This window comes from Sparus aurata, chromosome 1 (assembly GCF_900880675.1).
Source record: "Sparus aurata chromosome 1, fSpaAur1.1, whole genome shotgun sequence".
Classification (NCBI taxonomy): Eukaryota; Metazoa; Chordata; class Actinopteri; order Spariformes; family Sparidae; genus Sparus; species Sparus aurata.
Genome location: NC_044187.1, coordinates 9,720,598 through 9,746,459, shown reverse-complemented (window position 1 = coordinate 9,746,459; position 25,862 = coordinate 9,720,598). Strand labels below are relative to the sequence as shown.

The window sequence follows — 25,862 nt, the reverse complement described above, 5'->3', positions numbered from 1 at the left end:
ATATAGGAGCTGTGACATTAGCGCTATGGATTTTCATCTCTGTCTGCTGCAGTATGATTTTTAAAATGTATGTGACCGTGGAGTGGGTGCGCCGAGATCCTACTGTCGCATAAAATTAACCTCTGCAGGAGTTTGAATCAATACCAATGACTTACTATTCCAAATGCAGATACGCACGCACACACACACACACACAGACACCCTCGGAAAACTTTTTAAAGACGGAGAATGGTGGGCGTTTAAAGCGAGCTTCGAGCGTTACATCACATTTCATTCTTAAGCCATAAAAAGCAAACGGCCTGTTTTATTTCACGCAGGCCCGTGGATGCTGCTGCACTTGGCTCGCACCTGGTAATTGCTGATAGCAGTCATAAATTACATAATGCTCTTTTAAACGTCTGGTAAAGGAGAGCGGAGGCAAACAGAACATCGGCGCAGAGATAATAAGACAAGCTAGCAAACATAAATCAGTCAGTGGAGGAGCTTCTGTCATTAAACGCGCACAAAAAAAACAAAAACAGCCACTTGTCCGTGATTATACGGTCCATTCAGAGCAGCCGGGGAAGTGGAAGGAACCATTTCACGCCATGTTTGTGTTTTAAAATCGAGCCGAAATCTCAATATGTGATACGTCACAGAAAATAACAAAGGTTGATGGCTGAATTCCATTTGGCTGCTTCAGTTTCAGGGCTCCTGGTGTGGTTCATGTTACCTCGCTGTCACGCTGTCCTGGTTACACCTGAGTGGATCGGAGCATCGTTAATGTTAATAGAAACACCTGTCAAAGTGTCAGCCGTGAAAAGGTTCCAGCTTCCAGGGGGGGGGGGGTTCCTCCGTACAACCTGCAGCTCTGCAAGTCTTCAAACAACCCGTCAGTCACATCTCACCGCTGGGTTTTGAACCGTTTTTCAGCTTCATGACTGTAACGTGTGATATCATCTTAGTTTAAGAATGATCGCCGTCCCCACAAATCAGATCGAGTGTGCATAAACAAAGGCTTGTAATTACACTTGTGACAATCAAGGTCAGGCAGATTATTCTCTGTGGCAGATGCTCCTTCAGATTTCGCTTCACTTTTTCAAACATTATTTTATTCGGCTTTATTGCGGAAACTGATATTATGCATAACAGAAATACATTCATCAGCATTGGAGGAGAAAGCGGCAGACTTTGAAAACGAGTGCTGCCCACGGCATCTTTCAAACAATCCGACCTGACCAGCCCCCCCCTGGGGAGGAGAGAGGAGAGATCCAGGATGGGAGTCATGCTAATCCAGTTTGCACTTAAGGCTGCTCCTGGCTAATGTCTGGTTTGCAGGAAAATGAAATGGACAAATGGGACTCAGGCCGGTGAAGCAACAGGAAATCAGAGACCGTTGTGCCTGCATCTTAACAAAGACCTGTGTCCGCAGCCACATCCGGCTGTTATACTCCATACGCAACGTGTTCAAAGTGCTATAGATCCTGCAAAGTGCAGGGCTGCTGCAGGGGGAGGAGGAGAGGTGGACTCTGTGTTCACGTCATTGATGCTCTGTGCTCACATGCACTCAAAGCGGATGGACAATGTTTTCCAGATCTCAAACTTTTTAATGAGGACGCTCCTCATGTTATCACAATCATCTTGCTGCTGCTGTTTACATTAACCCCGATGCAAAAAACGTGGTGATATATATATATATATACGTACACATATAACTGCATGTATGCTCCATATGTTTGTGTAGCTTGGAAGAGATTACAAACAGAATAAATTACCTTGAAATGTAAATGATAGGCTTAGAAAAACAAACTCGAAAATATATCTATGAAGCGCCCCTCTGCTGCAGTATAAACAGCAAGACGAGTCCAAGATGGCGGGTGGTTGTCGTGGTTGGATCGGTCTAACAGGACTTTCAGGGTTTGAAGGGCCAGGATTGTTTGTTTTTTCTTCATCGCGTCGGGGCTTCCCCGACCGGGAAGCTGATGGAGGAGAGTTGAAATCTGTTTTTAGCTTCCCAATAGCTTCCCTAGCTAAGCTAGCGGAGGTTAGATGCCCCGGACTATGTGCTGAGACCCTATTTGTACTGTTGCTGAAGTTTGGTGCTGTTCTGAGCATTATTTGTGGCTTTTTGGTGGCGGTTTATATTCGGATCCATTTACTGCAGTGTATTGTTGTCGTGCGGTCGTTTCTGAGGTTGATAAAACTCCGTAAATTAGCGTTCTGCTAACTTGATCTCTCGAGAGGGAGTCTAACACAGTTTCCCGGTGTGTTAGACCATGGATTAAACTTACACCAGAATATCCCTTTAACAACAGCTCAGAAGTCATAAGATCACATGGTATGACATGTTAGTCATATTTATCATTACTAAACTGACCGTGGAGCCCTGCAAGTGCAAAACTGACACTAGAGCGTTCGGCAAAGCATCATATTCAGAAGCATAAGACCACTGAGTAAGCCGTCATATTTGAAGAGTTGAGTGAGAACGTCTCAAAAAGTTTCCAGTCGATGTGAATTCACTCGGCGTGATCGGGGCAAAGAAGCATCCACGCGGACTGAATATGCTGCAGTTTCAAGTAAACAGTATGTTTGTGTTTATCCCAGAGTTGTATGACTCAACTATCAGTGAACACAGAGAGACAAGAGGGGAAAGAAGAAAGAGGGAAAAAAAAAAGAAGCAGTCGCAGTTTCGACTCAGTGTAGATCAGTCTGAGACATGACTGGTACACAGCTAACAGCTACTGCTCAGTCTGTTTATCGGCTATTTGACTGCCCAAGTAAACAGAACACAACTCCAATCTGGAAATTAAGAGAAAATTAAAGTAACTGTTCCAGAGGCTAACAAATCTACTTCCTCGTCCCTTTTTTTCTCCACACATTTCCTGCAACATGTGCACAAGTGTTGTGGTAGTTTGTGGGAGTTGTTTTTGTGTCAGGATGCTTTTTTTCTCTTCCAGGGAAATGTTCTGTTTTTCTGATGAGAACAGACTATTTGTAATTTTACATCGTCGAGTCAACCCTGAACCCTTTACTGGTGGAGAAAACTGAACAGTGGAGCGCCGCTTAACCACAGGCTGGTATTATTGAGTCAATTAGATAGATAGATAGATAGATAGATAGATAGATAGATAGATCTTACAGTCTTACTCTACATTAGTGCTCTTGTATGTAAGTGCTTCCAACATGTTCTTTACCCTTAGAAAAGCTAACAGTGGGCACATCTGGAGACATGAAACGTCGTAGAGACGAACGGCAGGAGACGGATGAGACCGGGATGAAATACGTCCGTGTTCTGTGGAGGCCTTTTGAGAGTGATTACCAGTGTGAAGAGGGCTTTAATTTAAGCCCGGGGCTGGAGGATCCTACAGTATGTGGATTTTCTGAACAGCCCACATACTGTACTAATGACTGTGTTCAGTTCATTTTTCATCAGAACGTACAGGCTGCGCCGTCTCACAAGTGCGAGTGTACACAACTGTGCAGCTGGCAGTCCGCAGAGGCTGAGCGCTTCAAACGTCTGTCATCTGGAAATGGAAAGTGGATTGATGTGGCTTGTTGTCGCGAGCGCTCAAATGAGCAACTCGTATTTTTTGAACGCTCTCGAGTTAACGCAGAGTGACTACAACAGGGTGTTAATGGGGGAGCGAGTCGGAGCGCCTGGTGATTCACGCGAAGATGTAAAACTGGGTTGTATTTATTAGAACGCTAAGAATAGGCCTGCTGGTGTGGGGTGGCTGGTCAAGTCATGTGACCACTTAAACCTCCTAATGACTATGAAAGGAAGAATGAGATCAGCACTTGTGTTGTGAACTAGTCTCCTATTAACCATTATATTTTATTAAGAAATAATAGTGTTGTGTTCCAGCCTTCAGCCTTCTCTCCCTCATTTTCCTACAGGCATTAAAAAACACACACACACACACACACACACACACACACACACACACACACACACACAGCTACAAACTGTTAGACTCTAATTCAGAGTTCTAAAGTGGAAATTCAAGCCGAGCCAAATTCATTCAAGCTACGCAGCCTGATCCTTAATTAATTTTAATGATGCGGTTCATCAGCCCAGTTGCCAGGATAAAATGTTGGCAGTTCACTTTTCTGCAAACAGCCGATGCGTTCACATTTCAACATGTACTCAGCTACGCGTTATATCTACATTTCTGCGAAACGTCACGTTATGACCCGACTTTAATATCGGGAGGTGGAGGAGTTACAGATGAGGAGGCTGCTTAAGCTTTTTAAGTGTGAAACCACCAGGGACCGTGGCGTTTCAACATTTGTAGGCGTGACACCGCTGGATATTTATAGACCTCGGGACAATTTGCAGCCGATGTTTGTAGCGACGAAACTGGTGTTTAAACTCAAGATGTGATCTTTTAACTGATCTATTAACAAAGAACAGCGTTGTCGCACCATTAAATATGAAATTGACTGATTGATTGTCTTTTGCAGAAACGCACAAAATAATTGCTGCCATGTATTAAACCGCGAGGTCCATCGTGCGTCAAGGCTGTGTTCATATCAGTTAAAGATGTCCAGGCTTCCAGAGACTTGGATTATGCCGGACGAGCTTTACGGAGCCATTTTATATTTGTTTTTGATTATTTTTTTATGTTTAAACACAAGTCCCCATCTACTTCAGTCAGTTAAAGGGACAGTGTGTAACGCTTTAAGCAATTTATTAACTCAAATCAACGTCTTCGTTCATAAGTAAGTCCTCATTGGTGTACAATTACCTCTGCCAACAATCTGACTTATCCTCCTGAGTGAAGAATTACCTATCTGAATATTCATAGCACGGGCAAGCTCTATAAAGGCCGCCATGTCTTTCCAGTTTTAAAAAAACTGTGGACTGCCGAGAGGGACACAAAGCACTACGTGGTACTACGTAGTGAGGCTAAACGCGTTTTCACTCAGAGCTAGCTTGACTGCGGAACTGAGAGGGAGCTCAGCGAGTTTTATACTTTTGTTTTATAGCCTTAATAACTAACTACATCTTTACTTCATTACTTGAATCAGTAGAAATACTCGACGCTGTTGGGAAATGAGTTTCTTGTCCGTCAGGGCCACCGTAGCTTCCGGAACGTCTCCAACGTTTTCAGAACGGGAGGGGTGAGCAAAGGTGTGTTGCAATGTAGAACCTCACAGCTAGATGGTGCTAAATACTTGATATATTACACACTGTCCCTTTAAGAGAATGCTAAAACACTGTTTTGCAGTGACGCTCCGGAAAAGTTTTGCGGACTACAAAACTTCACCTGACTTTCCATCTTCGTGGGGGCTGAGTAGATACTTAGTGCAAATTGTTCCTGTACTCATTTAATCAAAACACGCTGCTGTGCCTCAACCTGACCTGCATGTTTTAAAGAAGACATTTATTTTGTCATTTAATTGGTGAAATTGTTGAGCGACAACCTGGAGACAACCAGTCACACTCACTTCGCTTCCTTTGGGAACGAGAAGCAGAATTGTTTTCTACTCGGCTGTGGTCTGTAAAAGTACTTCAGACAAAAATGTTCCGGCCGACAACAAATCTTGATGCTGTAACTTTCTACGGGACCTAAAGGGACTTGAATGAGAAAAAGGATGTGTGGGGAAATACATTACAGTGTGTAAATGAAGTGCTCAGTGCCGCGGCGTGATCTTAAGGATTGTGCGAGAACACTTTAAGTCCATTTGTGTGAACAGACTTACATCCGCATCTGCATTTACGAAGCCTAAAGCACAGACTGGTTGCCGTAAAGGGATAGTTCGGGTTTTTTGATGTGAGGTTGTATGAGGTACTTAGTCAGCGCGTTACCTTCAGTAGATGGCCGTCAGCACCCCCCCCATCCTGGAGAAGCAGGTAACAGTGCCGGTGTAGGAGCTGAGGGATGTGCTGCTGTGGACCGGGAGGAGGCAGAATGTAGTTTAGACACCTAAAAAAAAAAGATAAAATTCACATCAGTTGACTCTATATTTATATTTTCACCACACCGCCTTTTCATCAGACAGCCCATTCGAATCGTGAACTGAAGCTGCTGTATCTTTCTACGCTGTCCTCAAAAACACCAGACTCCTTTGACAAAAACAGCATTTTTACCTCACACAACACAGGAGAAGCTGGTCTACCGCTGCCTCGATTGATTGGTTTGTTTGTGACTTTGGTATTTTAAAGTGTTGGTTTGGATTTACCAAAGTCATACCACTGATAAACAAACCAACCAATCTACTGCAGCAGTGGACGACCAACTCCCTGGTACTGTCAGGTGAAATTACTGCTTTTGTCAAAGGAGTCTGGTGGCTTTAAAGAGAGCGATTTCACAACTCAATTTCCCCCAAACCAGGGCTGTGCCAACCACAATGCACTAATAATAGACTGACTGTGGGTAAGTACCTCATCCAACCACATTTGAAAACCCCTGAACTACCCCTTTAAGGCCAATTATTGATTTTCGATCAATCTGAGAGACTTGTAACCTGGCATTACATTCATTATAGTACAGTGATCATTATCTTTACCCAGTCCAGTCCAGGAGGATAAGGAGGGTTTCCACTTATAAAAGAACAGCCCGACCGACCTTCCAATCCTCTGTTTGAAGGAGTGTCATGACATTCTGGAGCCTAATGGAGGACTGGCTTATTACCAATTCAATACGTTTTCCCCGTGACTGCTAAACTCTGAGCACGTGAGTCATTCAAAACATACATTTTTTAAAAGTTTGACCCAAGTTTTTAAAAACAATGAGCCACGGAATTGCTGAAAAGCTTCTCATTCAGCGGAAAAGAGTTTGAGGAATACTGTGTGTGTGTGTGTGTGTGTGTGTGTGTGTGTGTGTGTGTGTGCGTGTGTGTGTGTCCATGCAGGTGCTCTGTAAAGGCATCAATACCTACAGAGGTATGCATGTCATGATTTTTGTTACACACACACACAGATGCATACACACGCTGTCTTTTACAAATTCAGTATGCATATTGATAAGATGAGCCACTGAATTATTGAAAGGTTTGAAATGGAGCCAATAAAAAAGTGCAGCATTGTCTGTATGTGTGTATCCGTATGTGTGTGTGTGTGTGTGTGTCCGTGTGTGTGTGTCCGTGTGTGTGTGTGTGTGTGTGAGAAAGAGAGATCCACCCGTTTATTTAAGTACCTTCTTCTGAACAATATGGCAAATGATGAAGCACGGCCTGCTATTAGTGGCTCCCCCTCACACACATTACACAAGAGTGTGTGTGCGTGTGGGTGTGTGGGTGTGTGGGTGTGCGTGGGTGTTTGTGTGTGTGGGTGTGTGTGTGTGCATGGGTGTGTGTCTAAACAGCTACAGTTGAAGAGCTGAGTCAGGTTTGTGCTCTCGCCCTATTAGTATGACACGATCGTTGGCCAAAAGGTCAGAGCCCATCGTTATTGTGTGTGTCTGTGTGTGTGTTTGTGTGTGTGTGTGTGTGTGTGTGTGTGTGTGCGTGGTTTCAGCTTTCAGATCATAAAGTTGTTACTGAGTGCAGAAGAGAAGAATATTTTAGTGACATCGCTACACACTCTTGCACATTTCCAGATGTGTGATTTTTTTAATTGTGTTGATCGTTATTAATGATCACTCAGGTGAGCGCAGGTTACTTGCCATGAGGGAAACTTCTAGCTCGAGGAAACTTTAACTATATTTAACAGAAAACTTTGGTGAAAATGGTGTTTATGAGGAGGAGGGGTGTAACAAAAGATGCCGCCAATCCACATCATGGGAAGATTGTACAGAAATCAACTCATAAGAGATTCATTTTGTCAGGTAATTTAAATCTCCCTGTTTAGATTTTGAACTATTTTGTCTTAATCTGTCAAATTTAGGCTTAATTCTTCTGTGCGTATCTTCATTGCCCCCGATAATTCTCTATCCTGATTGGCTGGAAGGTGAAACTTTTAGTGAGTGGACAGTTTAACTTTTGAAACATGTGACGCAGGCGCTTGGTCGCAGCCGTGCACGCATATTTGATTTTCTTCATCAAACGTATTGGGTGTTATCTGTTAGATTAACAGTTAAATATTCTAGACATGGGTTCATTGGTTAGCTAAAAGCCTGGCTGCATTTCATTGGTTGTTGTAGACATTCTCAGTTTATCCGTGATGTCGCTGGCAAAGCTACTGAGGAAACAGTTAAAGACGATACTTCCGCTGCTCGGAGTACGAGGATGAGCATCCTGTTACCACGGAGAACGTTGGTCCTGTTTAAGGGACTGGACGCACTGGGAGTTGCACAAGGTATCATGGAGGCTCGGTCAGCAATTGATTCTGTCAGTAATAAGATCCAATCATATAACTTTCTGTATACTTTATTTTAAATATATTTCTAAAGTTTTTTCACTATAAACAGACATTTATTTGATATTTCAAGCAGTAGATAATCACATTTTTGTTTCAGTTGGCAAGAAAAAGTCAAAAACAAACCATTTCTTCGCCTAATTGCCTTTTCAAAATTCATCCATCTTTTGCTAATTTAATTGTGTGTACAAGGGATGATGTCATTGATCGATAATGGGAAAGTACAATACATCATTTGCCATTTCTTAGACTCCATTATACAAAGTTACTGCCTTCATTTTCTGGATTTCTCCCAAACATGTAGTAAAGAATTGCTCTTGCTCTGCCGTTCGCTCCAGTCCATCACCGCACAGCACATTAGAAATATCTGGAGTGGGATTTACAACCTCCTGTGTCGGGGAAAATGTTGTTTATGCCTCGTTCCTACTGTGCAGAGGGGTACTTTCCGCAGTAATGATAATTCACCATCATTAAGATCTCCCATAATAATGATACGGGCTGTATAGCTGCCTGCCAGGCCGCAGTACCTGAGCGGTTTTCATAAACCAGGTGAGATTCTATGAGCCCTTGTTCCGTAGAAACACGCCGACAACAGGCTGCTGAACATGTGCCGCCACATAAAGGAACCTGCAGGTGCAGACGCAGCAGGCAGCCGCACAGAAAAGCTCATTTATACGAGTACATACTCTGTTCCCTTCAACCATGTCAGATTCAACATTCAAATCACATAGAGAGGCAGCTGCACGCACAACGTCTCACACACACACACACACACACACACACACACACACACACACACACACACACACACACAATCCATACCTACACGTACAAACACAGATACAGCTGCAAGGACACGGATGTCAATCAATTATTAGTCTCATCTTCCACAGGCTGTCACCGCCACTGCAGCTTCACACTTCACACCCAGCGCGTGAGAGTGTGTGTGTGTGTGTGTGTGTGTGTGTGTGTGTGTGTGTGTGTGTGTGTGTGTGTGTGTGTGCTGACACAGGTTATTAGCGGTCTATTCTGAACACCTGCACCTTATGTGCTCTGAGCATCCTTCTCTCTCTCTCTCTTTCTCACTCTCACACACAAACACACACACAGACACACACACACACAGACACACACACACACACACACACACACACATTTTCACCCTGCTTTGTGATTGACAGACCATATTTTTGTCGTCCAGAGCGGCTGAGACACTCTGGTGTAAAAGGATGTTCTCTCCCGCTCTCTTTCTTCCTCCATCCCTCATCCCCTGCTCCTCTTCTTATCTGTCTTCGTCCTTCCTCCTCGGCTGTATATGTGTGTGTGTGTGTGTGTTTGTGTGTGTGTGTGTGTGTGTGTTTGTGTGTGTGTGTGAGTGTGTGAACGCTCGCCTGGTGCAGCTCCCAGCCTTTCATTGAAATGTTATTTAGCCAACCAATTAGATGTGGGGAACAGCAGGTGAGCCCTGAGCTCTATCCAATCAATGACCTTAATCCTTCTTAATCAACCAATTAAGATTCTATTATCGGCACAAAATCACGCACATACATACACACACACACACACACGCTAGAAATGTGGAAATGCGGCATTAGCTAATTTCTTTGCAGTGATGGAGATATACAAGATACCTACGTTTTCATTACCTTCTTACGGATGTTGAAGAGAAAAAAGATTAAGAGTTGGTGCTTCAGTTAATTGATTGCTAGTTTATGATATGGTGGACAGTCAAGAAGCTTCGCCTCGTTTACTCAGCCTGAATGAAGGTCGTTTGAGAGGACAAAATGTTACAAACAAAAAAACTTCTCCAGGCGGCTCGAGGTGATAATAACAACAGTAACGCTCTGTCAGACTGTAGTTTTAAACACTTTAGTGGTTGCACAAACTGTTTGGAAGCGCACACTTGAAATATCTTGGCTGACCACTCGGCTGAAGTATGTGTTGGCCAAATTTAAATTTCCCAGGGTGCACAGCGGTTTTCAAACTGAACCATTTACGATGGCGTCAGCATGCAGCCAGTTTGTGGTGAAGCATTCATTATCTAATTATATATTTTTTTCTATTAAGTTCAGTTTTAGAGAGCTGAATGAACAGAATGTTGATTAAAACCCCTCCAAAATAAATGTCCTTCACTGGCAGATGGAGTGCCGCTAACCATTTACCTTCAACTTCCCCATTTAGCATTTCAAAGTAGTGAACAAACATTTCACAAGTTGTTCATAGCTCAGTATAATTGAGTTGAATGCAAAATATATAGAAACAATATTAAAAATATCATAATATATGAGAGATATTCTATATTATTTGCATTGTAGTTGATTATATTTTCAGATTTCTGTTGACACACCAGTTTCGACTTGTGGCCGCCTAAAGAAAGTTAGTTTTTAAGTCATAGTTTACTTTAGTTAATGTATTTGACGCGGACGCATCAGTTACATTGATGCTGCAAAATACAATCATACACAAGCACCAGATGTACAACACTTAGTTGTACACAAATGCATACATAACAAGTGATATCCGCTTACAAATACATTATAATGCGTCACTGTGTGTGTAAATCACTTTACATAGAGTTAATGTTGCATTAGAAACAATGTTTTATGATTGTAAAAACCAACGCTTGTGTTTTATTGTATATCAGTTGAGGGGTTTTACTTGTTGTTACGTCTTTTCAATGTAAATACAACCACTGATCGGGTAAATCAAGAGTGAGATTGATGATGTTGTTGAAATGATTCAAACAAATTCAGATCTAAGCGCGGAGACAGTTGTTGGACTTCACTCTGATCACTGTGTGGGTGCAACTCCTGCCTAAAGGGAGATTCTCCATTGACGAGTACGGGAAATATGAATATTCAATGATGGCATCTAGAAAATAAACTGAAATGCAGATTATACTCTGGCTGCTATTTGGCTGTTTGGTGTCCTTTTGAATGGATTTAATAATTAAAAGCATAATTTAGTTCTAATGTAAAATATTTGATTTCTTGAGTTTAACACAACATTCTTATCTGTAAAAAAAGAAAGATGTCTGACTGACTAAAAGTCTTTCATTTCATTTAAAAGAAGGAAAATGAATGCGCGTTGTTGGAAAAAAAAAATGCTTTTTACAAGAAAATGGACACAGCTGGAAATCATTATTTCTTTCTCTCTGGGTGAAACCATGAAAGGGTTCATCCAATTAATTACATGAACATCCCTTCCCACGCTATTCCCCGTCCTCTCTCATCCTACTGTACACTGTAAAATTAAAGTCAGAAATGCCATCAATGTTTTAAATACGTCGCTGCATACGCGTCCTCCAGAGTCCCGCGGAGTCTTATTTGCAATGGAAATGTCTCCGGCTTCTTTAGGTCTCTTCCAAGATCTTAAGAGTCGCAGCTGCGGAAACCGGCCTCGAATGGAGGTCACGGTAAATGAAGGACCAGGACGGATGATTTGCGGAGATCCACTAATAATTTATCGTAAGACAAACATGAATATGTAGGAACAGACGAGCAGAGAGGCAGAGAGAAAAAAAAATAGGAATTATGTATTTCTCTTTGCCCAAGAAAGATTGAAACCCCTCAGGTCTGACAGGGTTGTATGTTTTCTTTAGTAACCCACTGAAAAATACCTTCTTTCCTCTCGTGCCTTTAGGGATATAAATTCTTTAAAACAAAGCTGCGTTTCAGAAATACGTGGATTGTGTGTTTGTATGCATGTGTGCAAGGCGTAAAAAAAAAAAAAGACAGTGCTGACCGTTCTGACGCTCAGCGGCAGTGACATCCTCTTTGTATACCTCTTATTGCCTTTCTTCATCTCTCCCTCCGTTACATTTCTGCGGCGGCTGACATCCCTGCATTTATTCAGATGTATTTTAGTCCAGAGTAGCTCAAACAAGGCAAGTAATTGTTTGCTCTGAGCGATAAGATGTGGGAGGGAGCGGTGGAAGAGATAGACGCAGGGAAGGGAATTAAGTAAGATCTGGAAGGCAAAAGAACGGAAACTCCGCAGCAACGAGGACACACGAGTACGCGGATATTGATGGGGGGGAGAGAATTAGCTGTTGAAGGAGGAAAGCGTTCACAATTTAAGTGCGTCACTTATTTATACTTAAAGAAAGGGACCAAAAAAAACAGATGATGTTTCTATACAATCAGCTGCCATCAGAAAACATGGTAAACATTCATTGCTGTTCCATTATAGACGATAATCAAGCTCCAGCATTGAACGCTTTTGTTAGAAAATAGCTTATTTTCATAGAACAAGACTCCACTTAGTGATTTTACATTGTTTCCCCAGCTCAACACTACACATTGAACTGCAAGCGGTTGATGACCGGCCAGACCTTTTTTTTTTAAATAACGAAAAAAAGCTGCATCAACCTTTGAGTGTGGAATGGCACAGAGCACGGCTGTTATCTTTTTAATGGAGAGAAAGGCTGCGTCCTCCTGGGCAGCTGTGCGAACCGCGGCGGCACACGCTGCCCTGGTTTCCTGCCAAAGTTCAACTAAACTGAACCTCCGACGGAATTTGGCAGAAGTTGCGACGGCACCAATTTAACAACAGAGGTGGAAAAGAAATATGGAGAAGTTAAAGGATAAGACTGGAAATCTTCTGCTCCACTTTCCTTATTGCCGACAAAACGACCAAAACTAATGCGCCAGCTCATCTCTCTATACTTTCCGACCTCCGCACTCTGTATATCTGCTCTCAGCCTCGAGCGCATTCCCACTGAAAATGGAAGAGACATCACAAATTAATAGTTTTATTCTCCCAACAGCTGGAGAATGTAGTTTTCAGCAGCTGTTACTGAAACAGGTGGAAATACAGTAGTGCACTTATCTGGGATTATTATTAGCTGCAAAATGAAACACATTTGGTGCTCTAGTGAGTATTTTCAGCAGTAGATAAAAAAAAAACATCTATAATCAGAGTTTGGATACAAACTATTTCTTTTTTTTTATCTATTTTCTTGGGATTTGCAGCTAGAAATAAAAAAAAATGCGTCGAAGGAAATATCTGAAGGCACACGGTGGGAAATTGTTACTGAGTTTGTTTGAATTTCGGGGAAGCATCTTAGTTAATTTAGCTGCTTTACGAACTGAAAGTCTAAAAGAAAAACTTTCTTATTTAAGCAGGCTTTTAGTTAGTATCTTAAATTGCTTTATTCATTGTATTTTTATGTTTTTACTGTTGTATTTTATCTTATTGTGAAGCACTTTGTGATTTTTATCTGCGAAAAGTGCTATATAAATAAAATTGACATACTTACATTGTTTGATTGTGCAAACAGGACAGAACGTGCTGCCGTGTGGAAGAAACTGGCGTGACGGGAAGCTAGAGTGTTGACAATCGGTAATCTTTCTGAATATTTTCAATGAAAACAGATATTACCACTGGTAAACATAGTCGGTTAAAGCAGCTTATTGTCACCTGTGCTTCCAAAAACTACAAAAGAGCATATGTCAAACTATTAGTCCAGTGTTACTCCAGTTAACTCCAATCAGTGGATTTTCCTAAACCAGTAGTTCACCTGGATCTCTTGCAAAAGTTCAGTAATCACGCCTGATCTTTTGCCTGCTTTGGCCTCATGACTCATGACGTCCTGCTGTCATTATCCAGGGTTGTCATTTGAGATATCAGCTGTTCCCATCAGCCGGTCACGTCCATCCAACAGCACAGCGACACGCCGTCACTGTCACTCCTATCAAATATGATTCCCTACATGCCTTTAGTTCATCCATGCTGCTGTTTTTGCACCCCTCCACCTTCCCATCACCGTCGCAGATTCACCAAGCTTCATCATTTTACCAGCCAATCTGTTTCAGCAGAGCCACCACCACCACCAGCGTCTGGACTCCATGGGGGGACTTTTCCGTGCCGACGCCCCTCGATCACAAAAATCTCCCCGTGGAGTCCGAGCGCCAATTATCACATATCGTCTGCTGTAACACACGTTATCATTACTGCATCCACAAGGCTTCGACTGATGGAAATTACATACTCTTTTCTCTTTTTCATAATTAATGTAATCAAGCATCTTGACCTTATCAAAACGCAGACAGACATACAACAAACTGACACGACGCGGCTCCTCAATCACTACAATTCTGAAAGTAGTTGAGATCCACCAAATCATCTTCTCAGACTGAGAAACAGACTGTAATCCCAGGGCGACAACCAGGAGCCATGTGACAACAACAACAACAACAAAAAAAACACTTCACACCAGATTCTTCTCCAACCTTCACTCGAATTCCAGCACCGTGGCTTCCTGCGATCCCCGTGTTGCCATGGAACTCCTGTGTTTGTACACATCCTATGGCTCAGTGAGCAGTTCCAACCTCATTATGTAAGTCCATGATTTTCTTTCCACCACCCTCTGTATTGTGTGTGTGTGTGTGTGTGTGTGTGTAAAGAGTGAGAGAGGATGTGTGTGTGCTCTGCATTGCGTTTTAACAGGGTAGCACATGCTGAGACTGGGGAGCAGTTCTTTACATCTGCCTTAATTGAACCGCACTCAAGCATAAATTAGTCTGCCCTGCCAACTCTGCACTTTCTCCTCTGTGTGTGTGTGTGTGTGTGTGTGTGTGTGTGTGTGTAGGTGTGTGTGTGTGTGTGTAAGGGGTACCTGCCCACACATGTGTTTGTGCATTTGGTAAACAGATTACAAACTGGGCTATTTTTGGTTTTTGTCCACTTTATCGATTTTTTTGCACACGTTCTCACTTTTGGGCTGGTTTGAAATCACAGCACAGTGTAATGACTGCAACTGAAGGATGAATCCAAACATCCTTTTGATGATTTTGAATTCAGAAGGTTGACTGATAAAGATCTCTTCTCTCTTTTTATCGTCTTCTTCACCTCCTGGTTTTCACCGATACACTTCCAGCCCTTCAATTATTTCCACAGCTTCACGCCGTCTAGCTTCCCCTCAACTTTCGGTTTTCTGACCAATTAGCTTCCTCCCCGTGTTCTATGCCAGCTTTAAATATTCATGTGTGATATTATCTTCCCGTCTTTCAGCGGAGTCTTTGCACGAACCCCTCTGCCTCCTCCATCGCCCCCGTGATCTGCAGGGGGTTTCATCCTCCACCTGCTGTCTCTCCTCGACCGGAAACATCGAGATTCTGGGAAGCATCCTGACAAGCGCTCTGACCACAAGAGACTCGTCCCTCATCCAGAAACAATTTTAAAAGAGACAGCTGTAAAACAACCTCCGAGCTAAAATACAAAATACCTTGTTTGGCATCGAGTTTAAAAAAAAAATAAAAAATCACTGCCAGTCTTCGCTACTTGGTCAAAAAATCCAGTATTATTTTCAATTCCAGTCTGTTTACATGCTTAATATGCACTGCACCTGTACTCACCCTCTGTCTGAACACTCAGGTTTGGTTCCCCCCCCCTTCCCAAAAGTCCACTCTGCTCTTATTGGTCAGCTCTCCCAAGCCTGAGTAGGCACCGCCCACTTGGCCTGCATGTTTTTTGCAACTCACTGTATTGGGGTGTGGCTGCAGAGCTAATTATACACTCACTGCCTTCATCCATATTACACTTGTGACATCACAACCTTACTTCATTCAAATAAAAAGTGTCTGTTCATTTTTGTGCATTTAAACAAAACAGACATGGAAATATAACAGTTCCTACAATGGAGAGCAGCAGAGACGACGTACAGATGAGTAGACGAGTGTCAATGTTTGGTATGATGATGTTTAAGGTCTTCGGTCGCTGTCTTTTGTAAAGAGACAAACACTTTAAAAAAGGTCACAAATGGGGAATTTAGCAACGTATCTTACGTCATAGACCAAAACATGAACATCTTCGTGTCATTCAGACATTGACATGAAAACTAAAACCATCGACATCAAGACGAGGAAACCAGAAGTCCAAAATGTAAACTCATAAGAATATGTCACTCTTGCCTCGTCGAACACCAAAAAAAAAATGACTTGATTACAATCCAAAGAAACCTGCCAGCAGCCTAGAATAATACTCAGACCTTCATCCAGTGTAACCGATACTATGCACGTATGTTTCTCCAATCAAATCCCTTCCTCACCTCATCAGTACGCAGCCCCTGACAAAGAGCCACTTCCTCCCCCCCTCCGCGCTCGGTCACAATCAGAGCTCCTTTTGTCACCTCCCCGCTCTCCTCCACCTTTTCCACCTTCCCCTTATCCATCTCTCATCTCCTCTTCATCACTGTGAGGTTAGAGGAAGGAGAACTCACTTCAATCAAACCATCTGGACTCCTAAAAAAAGGGTTTCTCCCTCCCTTCCTTTCTCGTTCTCCCCCCCCCCGGTCTCGCTGCTTAGGTCTCTGCGGGAGACGCAGCCATAAAAATCCCTGTGATGGGTCTCAAGTTGGGGGCAGAGGAGCCGTTACGTGGAAAATAACACAAAAGGGCAGGAGAGGGAAGGAAAGGTAAGGAGAGAAGAGGGCAGTGCGCGACAGGAAAGGACGGATGAGGGGTGAAGAGGAAGGGAGGGTCAGCTGGAAGAAGGGAGATCAGCTCCAAACAGAGAGCATTTGAGTAGCAGAGTCGGCTCAAGTGCTGCTGCTCGCACTCCAGTCCGGCGTTAGTGGTGTCTGGGGGCATAACAGGAGTGTGTCGGCGCTCGGATGACGGCGACAACTGGTGATTGGAAGCCGCCAGGGCGTCAGATTCGTGGTCTCGGCTTTGAAAACCGTCCTCTCCTTTTGATAGCGTGTGTTTGAGAGAGAGATTGTTTCCCCGGGTCACAGCGCTCCAAGGACAAAACCACAGACGGAGAGACAATGGATTGAATATTTAACCTCCAAAATTAAAGGCCGTGAGAATAAAAGAGGGGATGAAAGTCTGAGCGATGAGAAGGCTGCCGGGTAGAAAAGGTGGAGACAGTCTCGGGGGAAGAGTGTGAGGGAGAGACGGAAAGATGTTTGAGTGAAGACAGCGGTGAAACAAGGAGCGTTCACGTCAGGGGTCAAAGGTTACGGAGTGCATTTGCTCCAGAACCGGTACAATTTCGAAGGTGATTTGAGTATTTCTCATTTCATTTCGGGTAAATATTCTAGCCGACGAGCCTAGATTTATTTGATTGAGTTCAGTTTCTACCAGAGGGGGCAAAAGCACACACAGCCTTTTCTCAAGAAGAAGTACAGACAAAAAAGAAAGTAGAAAAAGTACAGGCTCGGAAATGTAATCCAAGTATAAAAGTATCCCTCTGAAGGACATTTCTGTTCAAATCTAACTGAACCTCACGTCATATTGATATAATTCAAAGACCATTAAACTAAAGGGCAGCTGTTCGTACACACACCAGAAAGAAGTTCATTGTTGAGTCTCATTCCTAGGAGGACAAATGCTGACATTCTCGGGAAAAGAGCACGACGGCAAATAAGACAATCTGAGCAGAGAGCTGCAGGATCTCTTCTTTTACACACCTTTCCTCTTCATTCAAGTCTCCGTCACTTGACTTTTTGCATTGGTCTGCTCGCTACATCTGCCGTCTGCGATGTGCACTGATGTTGAGAAGGTGCAAGGACCCAAACATGATCGATAATCCCCCTCAAATTGCACTAAAGTAGTATTAGTAGTAGTATAAGTATCAGTGATTTGTTACTACTGGCAGGTTCAGATTAGAGCTGCAATGAATCATTGATGAATCAATTAGTCGATCAAAAGAAATTTAATTACAGACTATTTTGCAAACATTTGCTGGTTCCAGCTCATTAAGCATCACGATGTGCTGCGTCTCTTTTGTCATTTTATGACAGCAAATTAAGAGTTTCGGGGGGTTTTAAACTGTTTGTTTAACAAAAGAAGCAATTTGGGAGACTGTGAAAAGCGTTTTCCACAAATATCAAAGACCAGACGATTGATTAATTTATCATGAAAATAGTCAGCAGATTAATTGTTAATGGATAGAATTGCTAGTTGAGGCCGTAATTCATATTTAATTGAAAATATTCTCAACGAATAAAAAAAAAAAAAGACATATTATCAGGTTGAACTACAAAGCAGTATATAAAGTCATTTAAATTAGCTTCCAGCTGCAACAGTAAAGTGATCCATTGGTTCATTAATCTGTCAGTGATCAGAGATTAAAGATATAATATACATTATTCTGACATGAGCCACTCTGCATGATGGGTCCTTTTACTTTCACTACTTTAAGTATATTTAGGAGCTAGGTACTTTTACTTAAAGGGATATTCATGGTCTAAATATAAAATATAAAATAAATAAATAAAGTGAAACTGTGTTAGACTTCCTCTCGTGAGATCAAGTTAGCAGACCGCTAATTTACGCTAATTTAAAAAGCCACAAATAATGCTCAGAACAGCACCAAACTTCAGCAACAGTACAAATAGGGTCTCAGCACATAGTCTGGGGCATCTAACCTCCGCTAGCTTAGCTGGATTTCTATTGTGAATCTAAACATATTTCAACTGTCCTCCATCAGCTTCCATGTCGGGGAAGTCCCGACGCGACGATTACCGAGTGCGATTAGAAATGCTCAATTCCGTTATTTTCCCTGTCCGCTCTCGATAATAACTGTTATAAACTGGCAGGTAAGACACATATGAACTTTGATTGCTTTTCCATGGAGTCATAATCATACATTTTCATCCATGAGCCGCGGAACTCTACTGCACTCGGTAATCGACTCGTCGGGACTTCCCGTCAACAGGAAGCTGCTGCAGAAGAGTGGTAAATTTAGTCAGCTTTTCAGTAGAAATCCAGCTAAGCTAGCGGAGGTTAGATGCCCCGGACTATGTGCTGAGACCCTATTTGTACTGTTGCTGAAGTTTGGTGCTGTTCTGAGCATTATTTGTGGCTTTTTGGTGGCGGTTTATATTTGGATCCATTTACTGCAGTGTATTGTTGTCGTGCGGTCGTTTCTGAGGTTGATAAAACACCGTAAATTAGCGGTCTGCTAACTTGATCTCTCAAGAGGGAGTCTAACACAGTTTCACGGTGTGTTAGACCATGGATTAAACTTACACCAGAATATCCCTTTAAGTAAGGGTTTGAATCTCCCAAGATCTCTTTCACACCTGAACAAGTTGGTATTGTGACTGAAATATCAGTCCGGACAGTCGGCGGCGCCGCCCGGTTCTGATCACAGGGCGAAGCTCACAGCGCTCGCAGCTCGTGCTCAGACCGAGGTGTTGCTGTTAACCTGTCGGAACATTTTTTGAGGTCAGTTTCTCGTGTTGTTACGACAGATTGCATCATATTTCCAACTACTTCTGTGATTCATGTTCATTTCTTATATATAAAAAGGTATCCTTTCAAGACGTGGGCTCTGTGTGTACACTGTATGTTGTAGTGAGAGTACAAACTCACGTACACAGTAAACACTCACACTGAGATCGAAGTGCTGCATTGTGGGTCTCGTGGTGCGCCTGGTTTCCATTTGGGACGTGAGAGCTGAATATTGTGGGGGAGAGATGAGCACAGGCAGTACTCGGGCCATATGGGGTGTAGCAGTGTTAAAAAAAAAAAAAGGTGCTCACATTCAGAATTTACATAATTCTGCTCCTCTGGCCAACGAGAGCGCCTCATAAACTCAGAAAGGCAGATGTCTGAGATTGCTGCAGATTTCACTTGAAATGACGGTGCGAAAGGTTTATGTGAGGCCGCTTAAAGCCGACGTAAACAAATGAATTTAATATGTTCGTAATAAAGCTGGAAGACACTTTACTCTCACTGTGGATTCATCTGTAGATTTTTTTTTATGAACTCGTAAAAAGTTAAACAAGTGAGAGAAAAATGGTCATCGCGCGTTCCCTGAGACGATATTCGAATTACGTTTTTCGACTAAAATATTACTTTCTATGACGGAAACTATTCTGTTGTGGTGATCAGGGAAAAACTCACCATTTTAGAATATTATTTTTTATTATTTCTTTTATTTCTTTTGTCGCTCGTCTTGCCGATTCCACGGTTCGTTTTATAATACCTTTTTGTTGCGTGATATTTTATGAACTGTTTCTCTTCATGTCTTTTAGCTGTTACGTAGAGCTTCGTACAGTAAATGTACAACACATTAAGATGATATTATTGTTGACATTTTTGGGGAAAGTTATGTAAATAAAACCGTTTAGTTGTTGTTGTAATCAAACAAAAAAAAGGCGGCAAATCCGTGAATTTGAGGGTTAAATGTTCTTGTTGATTGCTTCATTCGTTTTCTGTGTGAGTTAATATAAGAAAAATAATTAATAAGTTAGTAAAAAGCAATATGTAGCGTTAATCCTGCAGCACAACAGTGAGCTGTAGGATCTAAAGGAAATGATTTCTAAAGAGAGAAAACAGTAAAAAAAAAAAAAAATCACATCCGACTCGTGCCCGTCATCTTGACCCGAGGTTTCGCGTGTGTGACGTTTGAACATTTCTTGCCGGTCGTGAGCTGAAAAGACGTCACTTTCAGATGTCATTCCGAGTCCGGGGGGATAAATTGGACGTTCGAATGGTTTTCATGCCAGTTAAAAGGGTATTCAGTGTGAAGATCAGCATGTAGCCCTTGTACTGTGAAAGTCATTTTTTGCAGTTCTTTTTGAAAGCCTCTTTTTTTACAGACACAAGCATCACAGAGACGTCAGCGTCCGCGGGGCAGGACGACCTCCTCGCTCTCGTCTTTGGCTTCAGGGGACACAAGTCAGCTTTTACCTTCAGTCAATGTGTATATCGGACTACTGAACGTCATTTAAAACCATCAAATGGCACAAATAATTCACCTAATTGTGCAGCCAGCGGCGACCTCCTTCCCCCACCCCCGTCCCTCCGTTACCAAACATTTCTGTTAATAGCTCCAGAAAGACCCTGACACAACTTCTCACACATCAACAGGAGGAGGGAGACGTGCTAACAAGGGCGTTTAGGAGAACCATGACACTACAGTCAGAACACAATCAGCCCCGAGGTGAGCCGTGTGTTTATCTGAGCGCTGGATCACTTTAAGCAGTCACAGAAGACGCTGCGCCGCCGGCCAAAGTGGTGCTTTCCAATGGAGAGTGTCCAAAAAAAGAAAGAAAATCAAAAAACGATGATTGGAAAAAAAGTTTACCCTGACTCCGCTTTAAAAATACATCTGTCGAGGCTTAGTGGATATTCCGGGGCTGCCCAAAAATTTGTGCGCTATTGGCACAATGTTCAAAAAGAATTTTGCCTCCTAATAGGAAAGAAAATGATCACAGACTGCCGGTTATGTCATGGAGGAGATCACGACTCGGCTTCAGCTAAAACAGAGACATTTGTGGAGAAAAGCCGGGACTGCGTTCGAGATTAGGGCCTTTTCTGCTCACGAGTTTTCTTTAAATAGATTATATTATTCATTTGCATTAGTACTCCTTCTGCGAGTCGTTCTGGTTTGTGATGTGTTCAGTCTACCGCCGCGTTAACAGTTCAGCGTTAAGCTAAAATGCTAACTTTAGTATGCTAACGGCCTTAGTTTGACACGGCAGCGTGCAGAATGTGCGCCGTGCTGCAACGATTTATCTTTTCCTCATTCATACGTGGTGTTATTGGGGCGGCTGCGGTTCAGGAGGTGGAGCAGGTCGTCCATTAATCAAAACTCATGGTTTCAAACTCCCGGCCTGTACTGAACCCCAGATTTCTCCTGATGAGCAGATTGGCACCTTGCTCGGTCGTCAGTGTGTGAGTGCGACAGGTGTTTAAAAAGCTCTTTAAGTGCTCAGCAGACTGGAGAAGCTCTTCATAAACACAAGTCCATTTACCATCTCGCGGCGCGTTATTTACAGTCTTTCCCTCAGTGTGCGCGAGACTTAAGGCTCATTTACGGCCCCTTTATGTGCAGGAATAGAAACGCCCGTCACTGCCCGCATACGTCCATGTGTCCTTCAGGTTGGCATGAATCAAATCAGTCTGAGAGACACTTTTCCTTTGCAACCGTCCGAGTTGCGTTTAATTTCCGTCCAGTACCCTCCCAGCTCCTCTGTAGTAACTGTTCGTCCCTGTGCAACATAATACAAATCAAACAGTTTTGCAGGTATTAAAACATTGTGGCTGGCTACACCTACACACTGTCACCCATGACGACTGGAGTTACTGCTCTGTTGGTGCATCTGTAAGTTTTCAGTAACAGTGACCAAGTAAACGTACCAGGAAACATACAGAAGGATCTTTGGCGGCAGGTTTGGTCGCCCTCTCCCAAGAAAACATTATGTTTTTATGAAAAAATATACAACTTCACATCATCAGTATCATCATCATTAGATCTAGAAAAGGTCATTTAGTTTGTTTTGATGCTCAGTATATTGACTTTGCTTTTCTTTGGATTAGGTGGTGCCCAATAAAGCGAGCCTTGTTAATGTAGGGTAACTCTGATGTAGCATAGTCAAACCGAGGATGAGTCACTGAACTTATAAAATGAAAATACTTAAGTAATTAACTCATTTATTCATACGATTACACGTCACCATTACAGTGCCTGATCTTCTGTTTCTGTACAAAATGAGCATCTCATGGTGTAACATCTCTGTATGAGCATCTTTGATAAAATTCAATGTTTTTGAAATTTTGAATCTATTATATATCTCAGAATCAATTTTACAGTGTTTTCACCTCCATTTTTTTCTCCATTTAAAATCAGAGAGTGTCCATTAAAATCGACTTGACCAAGACATAAAACTTTAAAATTGGATTTCCACTTTGAACATTTGTTATTTCACACACAGAGAAGTTACGTCAGTGCAGGTGTGTTACATTGAAACCACTGTGTGTTTATTCGCATGTGTTGATAACGATGATATGATGTGTGTTAAATGGCATTAATCAGATACTGCATGTAAGTGGGAACCAGAAATCAAAAGTTTCAGACTCACTCACACTTCGCGGCTTTAGCGTAAGAATCGGCGTCTCAGATAACAAATCCTTCACCTCGGCCCGAACCTAATTTGCTGCATTTGCTGCAAGTCACCAGAACATTATATACCGACTGTGTGTTTCTTACACTTTCGGCGCCGACTGAAGTGCTACCATAATGCTCCGCTCAGGGCTGCAGAGAGACGCCGAGGGGAAGTTCAGTAGCTCCTCAAATTCCAGATAAAGGATGAAAATTCAATCAGACTGCAGGCACAACAATAAAGCTGAAAACGATAGCAGATTAGCGCAGAAGTGATATACTGGGGTAAATTAAAGTTGGCTCAAGCCGTCCTCCGTATGCGGCAGAATATTACTGCTCTTGTTTGGGACTCCGAGGCAGGAGGAAGTCTGACTGTACGACCCTTTTTTTTTCTATCACACGAGACCAGTTACTGTACTTAGAGCAGGCGCTGTGTATTTAAAGACATAATGCCAGTTAAATATAGATGAATATGTTTTGGCCGACGCGTCTGTTCTTTAGTTAAAGTTACTCAGATGCTCTCCAGGCTCGCCGAGGCTCAATAATCTCACCGGATCCGTTACAGGTTAGGAAATCAAACCAGTTTCTCCCACGAGAGCGGCCTCGACAGACCGAAATGTGATTCACCCACGAGGCGTGTTTCCTCATCTGTGAACGGTGCGGTTCTCACGTTTCCTTGACCAGAAAAACACCTCACTCGCGGGCTACACGGCGCTGTGTAATCCACAGCTGAATGGTACCAATTCACAGCGGTGTCTCGGGAGGAAATTGCTAACTGAACTAAAAGTACACGAGGGTATGCAGAGGAGAGTAAATTACAGCACTTTATCGCATAATAATTCTTGGAATTGCGCTGAACATCAGAGCTTAATGGTTGACAATAATGCCGCAGTCTCTGAGGGGGAATTTCTTCTGTAATGCAACCGGGTTTCTCTACCGAACAGCAGGAGCTGCTGTCTGAGTCGAGCTTTCTGCCCTTCAGACAGCTCTCAGTCTCCTCCAGACCTGCACGCAACGCCGTGAAACACACACAAAAACACCTGCGAGAACGTTTAAACCAAGTGCAGAAACGTGTGCGCGCAGCAAATATGTCGTGAGGATTCATATGTGTGAGTTTGTCTTGGGGTGAAGGCAGTGTTTGGGGAGCAGAGTGAGACGTGACTCAACTGGTAAGTGTCAGGTTGAAGTCGTTTTTACCAAAGATTAAACTGTATTGAAACCTATATTTGATACTCTCTAAGATCAGCGTGTTATCAGCAATAATCAGCACGTATTGATGATGGTTTACGTCTTCTAAGCAGCATTCAAATTGTGTTCCGTTGGACAGGATCGTGAGCTGTGCCGTGTCTTTCATCGTTAAAACTTTGTGATGCCCACTGTTAGTTTGGCTGCACTGAAAGACGGACACACGAGTCGCTCCTCTTCTGCAACACCAGGATAAACGCTGGAGCTGTACACTGCTGCAAACCGCTGATATGGAGCAACTTTACGTTTATCAATTTTCTGTTTCATGCTGTGAAAACACTGCGGTTTAGGCTCAAAAAGGACTTGGTTAGCGTCAGAAAAATATCACGTGTCGGCTTAAAATACCCGAGTTCGTCACCACAATAACAGCTGGAAAATGCCAGACATCCCGTGACAAATGATTCGCTTTCGTTGCCACAATAATGGCTGGAAAACTGTCTGATGTCATCTAAAAAATTCCCCGTGTTGATAACTAAAATGGAAGTGAACAGTAATCTCTTGCCTGTCGCCAACATCTCCTCCTCCTCCTCCTGATGAGAACGTCAACTCATACACATGCAGTCTGAACTTAATATGATTTATATCACAGAAATGTTGATTTGATACGTATGAAGCTAATTTAACATGGTTTGCAGGAAGACTGGGCCGTCTTCTGCTGCATCACCGACAGAGCAGCTGCTCCCGGTTGTGTTTGTCAAACTGTGCTAAATGCTTTTTTATTGTATTTAGTTTTTTGTCACTGAGAAGAGTCCCCAGGAGCTGAACCCTTTGAAACACCCACGCTGATGAAGCCACAGCTGAAATGTTAAGGAGTGTAGCCACGTCTTCTTCCTCAAAGAGTCTCGTGAGACATAACTTTTAGGAAAGGAGAAGGGATGGTTGTGATGGATGCACTTAAATGTGAACTATGACATTTTTGAGCACAGAAAGACAACATTTACCATATTTGATAAGACAGTGAAACAAAATCAGGCTTATTTCTTTAAACTAGTATCTTATATCCATAACTGAACAAACAATCTGTCCTCTGAGGGACATCAGGTCACCAGAACAGTGTTGAAGCTTGAAGGGTGTTTAAATAAAGTATAACATTGTAAAAATGTGTTTGTCCTCTGATGACCGTTTGTTTTAGAGTTTTTAGATTTTTCTCTTCTGGTTAAAGTTTCAGGAATGTGATTATTAAAGAAGGCTTTTTGTCCATGAAGGTTCTTCTCAGGTATAAAGACGAACGGGCTATTTTGAGGACCGACTGATTCATCGACCTTGAGATCTTTGCCGCTCCTCCCTTTGTCCGCTGGCTAACACTCTAAGGGATATTGAGGATCCTTTAGTCGCTAATAAAATGGGTTTCTTTGTCATCATTCACCCAAAGACCAGCACAATGCTTCGCCTTGGTTAAAACACTGCTGAATATTGTGTTTGGGCTCATGCATTTTACATATCAGGGTGTTCTCGTTCAGCGGTGCAAAGTGAGTGAAGATGAGAAAATGTGACA

At 42.6% G+C, this 25,862-nt stretch overlaps 1 protein-coding gene across 2 annotated transcripts in view; it reads right to left on the bottom strand.

Moving 5' to 3' along the window:
- LOC115584721 (protein ELFN1-like) overlaps positions 1–25,862 on the bottom strand; it is a 138,348-nt gene that overhangs the window by 82,135 nt on the left and 30,351 nt on the right. For both annotated transcript variants that reach the window (XM_030422360.1, XM_030422343.1), the window contains exon 2: positions 5,792–5,909. The gene's annotated coding sequence lies outside the window, so the exon portion shown is untranslated. The remainder of the gene's footprint in view (positions 1–5,791; positions 5,910–25,862) is intronic.